Source organism: Solanum pennellii, chromosome 11 (assembly GCF_001406875.1).
Source record: "Solanum pennellii chromosome 11, SPENNV200".
NCBI lineage: Eukaryota > Viridiplantae > Streptophyta > Magnoliopsida > Solanales > Solanaceae > Solanum > Solanum pennellii.
In genome coordinates, this window is record NC_028647.1 from 32,654,550 (window position 1) to 32,658,528 (window position 3,979).

The 3,979-nt window shown below is 34.5% G+C and overlaps 1 long non-coding RNA gene across 1 annotated transcript in view; it reads left to right on the forward strand.

Moving 5' to 3' along the window:
* Positions 1-3,092: 3,092 nt before the first annotated feature.
* LOC107003517 overlaps positions 3,093-3,979 on the forward strand; it is a 2,509-nt gene continuing 1,622 nt past the window's right edge. Inside the window, exon 1 of the long non-coding RNA XR_001454678.2 lies at positions 3,093-3,829. This is a non-coding gene — a long non-coding RNA (uncharacterized LOC107003517). The remainder of the gene's footprint in view (positions 3,830-3,979) is intronic.

Sequence of the window (3,979 nt, forward strand, 5' to 3'; positions counted from 1 at the left end):
AAACCTCCAATCATTAGACTCAAAGAAGTTCAGTATGCTTGACGTGACGTGATATTTGCTAGTGACCTTTTCCAAATATTACTTTTTGAATATCTATTTTCCATAAAAAAATTCCTTTATATTTTATCTATCTTTGCATAAAATATGTTGTGTCATGTACCAATATGAGAGAGAACGGAGAAATCAACTGAAGATAGCATGACAAGGAGTAGATGACTGAAGAGATAGACACAAATCGGTTCATTTTAAAACTAATAATTTTCCTGTGGATGTAAGTTTATAGGTTTACCTAAAAATAAGTATATTTATCAATTAGATGGATATGGGGAAGTCAAGAGGGCGAAGAGCTCCCCAAAATTTACAATAGTTTTTATGGGTGCTGGAAATATTTTATGCTGCTTATATCAAAGACTTGGGAAGATGAATAACATTGTTTCATTCAATTCTTTACAACATGAAGTCTATAATGAATGTTTAACTATGTTGAAAAATAAATCAAAGGAAAACCCCGAGAAAGACATTTTACGATTTTTTGTCCAGCACGTTATCTGCATTATCCAACCAAACACGATAATATAATTGCATGGAAATTCATTTTATTCATATTGTCAATTTAGATGATACACTACATGGAGGGTCATTTTACAGTATTGTCCATTAAGATGATATCACTATCTAAAAGGCACCTTGAATATCACTCTGTTGATTGATTAGAGAACTATCTTCATTTGGCAACAAGGATGCATTGTGAGAAGAAGTCATGCAATGCAAGAAAAGAAATTCATGCATCGAGAAAGGAAGTCATGTATTGCAAGAGAAGGAATTCATGTATTGCGAAAAGAAGTCATGCATTACAAGAGAAGGAATTCATGCATTGCGAAAAGAATTCATGCATTGCAAGAAAAGGAATTCATGCATCGCGAAAAGAAGTCATGCATTCCAAGAGAAAGAATTCATGCATCGCGAAAAGCAGTCATGCATTGCAATAGAAAAAATTCTTGCATCGCGAGAAGAAGTCATGTGTTGAAAGAGAACGAATTCATGCATCGCGAAAGACAATCATGCATAGCAAGAGAAAGGGATGCATGCATCGTAAATAAGAAGTCATGATTGCAAGAAAAGGAATTCATGCATCGCAGAAGGAAGTCATGCATAAAAAAAGAAAGTGACTCAGGCATTGTGAAGGAAGTCATGCATAGCAAGAGAAAGAGATTCGTGCATAGCGGAAGGAAGTCATGTATCACGGGGAAAAGTCATGCATTACCACTAGAAAAAATTCATGCATTGCGGGAAAAGTCATGCATTGCGAAAGAAGGGATTTATACATCGCAGAAAAGAAATCATGCTTTGCAAAAGAAGGAAGGCATGCATAGAAAGAAAAAGAAGTCATGCATTGCGAAAGAAGGAAATCATGCATCCCAAGAGGAATATTTACCCATCATAAGAATATTGATATCAATTGTATCATTTTCCTATGCAAAGTGACATAAAGAGAACCATCAACAATGACATCAAATGAACTGTCGACACACCGTGTCATCCTTTTAATATTTAGACATCAAATGAAGAGTACATTGTAGATTATATTGAAAACATGAGATATAAGTTTTATTTGCTTTACGTCAATCCAATTAAGTTGACGTCAAATGTTTAAGGAGAGAAATTAGTGTCAATGCTCCTAGTATATGTCGAGAGCATCTGGAAGGATGAATTCTTCAAAAGAAACCACAGTACAAACGACATTAAAAAGGATGCAAAACAATGTGGAACTTTTTTCTTAGTAGCAAACTGGGACATAGACCAAAGAGAAGTGTCAAACTCTTAGGACACGAGTAGAGTATGCGACTTCCACCACAACAAAACCACACCCCTCGTAGAAGGCATATGGGTTTTTCTTAGGTTTCTCAGTTTCAGTTTCGCGTCCGAATATTTCAGTTTTTACCGGCAGCACCTTTACAATCACGGTGAAGTGCATCAAAATCTTTGGAAATTATGTGTGTGAATTCTTAATTATGGGTATGAAGTGCACAATATTCATGGCTAAGAGTTTATAAGCCTCTTTTTTTCATACTCGATTTATTTGTCACTTTTCCAGAATTGCATGCTATCTAGCATAATAGATTTCCTTTTCAACTGACCAAGTCGAATTACAGAAAACTTGATTCTTAAGGTTTAAGGATATGTAGGTGGGCTCAATGTTGAAATTTCGACTGTATTCAAACATTCACTCTTAAGTCTTATTCTCGAGCATTCCGGTCCCTTCATAATTCAGTATCAAGATGCCTTTTGAATTCTTTGAAAATTGTGCATTAATTCGAGCATATTGAACTACAAGTGACCTGAATTCTCATATAGCCTGAGATATGTAGGAAATCCATTTATAGTGTTCGACCATAATTCCTAAAGTCCGTACCAAACCCTTTCTTTTCCAAGGGATGAATATCTGGTCGATAAAAATTTGATTAATCAACTTCATTTTTCTCGAATTTCTTGCATTAATCCAAGTAAAATGAGGGATAGTTTTTGAACCTAATTTTGGCCCTCCCCGATATATATTAATTCACAAGCTTCTTAATTTCCGAACGATTTGAAATATTTATATTTTAAAATGTTAACATTTTTCAAGTTATTATTTTAAATTAATCTTATAGATTTTTTCATAAATTTTAGGTAATATATATGGTTTACATAATTATATATACGATTAGTATATTTTATGCTTATTCGAAAATCGCCTAAAAAGATTTACTTCGTTTAAATATTTTACTAGTTAGTTGGGTTATATAATTGTATATACTTTCTATTATTTAGTTTGTAATTAAATTATCTATTTTATTTCGTAACAATTAAGAAGTTTATTAATAAATTTATTTATCTTATTATTAGAAAAAAATAGTTTAGCCCATTTTTAAAAAACCCAAAAGTTGGGCCATTTCAGCAATACTAATTCCTAGCCAGCCCGTTTCTTGCATTCAGCAACCCACCAAAATTCGGCCCAACCACATTAAAAATTCCCAGCCCATTCTATTCAACAGCACGTAACCATTTAAATGGCTGAAATTCCCTTTTTGACCTAACCCATCCTCGTTTCCCTTTCACAAAAAGAACCCGTAGATTCAATCCAAGATGACCCCATCTTGTCCTTTTTTTTTTTTAGTGAAACCCAAAACCTCGCTGCGAAAATTTGTAGTAAGTCAACAACAACAAAATCCAGCGACCCCAACCCTGTGTACTCCACTCCGCAAGAACTAGTGATGAAGAAACCAAACGCGTCCTTAACACGCCTTCTTCCCAAGGTACGATTTCCTTCAGCTCTTACTATGATTCCAACTGGCTTTTCTCTGCACCAACCGCACGATTCCTTCCTTTTTGGCTTGAGATTAAGCCACGTCAAAGCTCAAGGACGGTTGGATTTAATCTAGCCTTTCGCTCCCCTTTTCCTTCTAGGAATGGAGTTAAAGACTCAAGAAAAGCTGTCATTCCGTTTGGTGAAAGATTTAGGGGCATTTTGAATTTTTAAAATGGGCTTTGAACAAGATTTTCACCCTTTTCGCTCCATTTCCAAACCCTAAGTCCCTCACATATATATATTCTTTTTCTATCACAGTGAAAAAAAGGGGTAGAAAATTTTGGACGGAAATACAAAAAAAACATTTCAAATTTTTAGCTTAATATAGTCTAATTTTAGTCCCATGAGAATAGCGTAGAACGAGTTTCAGTTCGAGTTTGAGATCTTGCGCAAATTCTTTATTCGATGCTCGAGTCGAAACGTTAGTGGTGGAATCGTTGTTCGGAAGCACGCTGTCTCCATTTTTCTGCCCATAGAATGGTAATCTTTTTCTCCAAGTTGATTTTCTCATCATGTCTTTTCTCTGTCTTTTTTTGCTAATGTTGGGAAAATTACTAATTTGTGGTTGGTCACTGACTACTCATTGTTGGGATGATTTTGTTACCGAAATGATATATATATATATATATA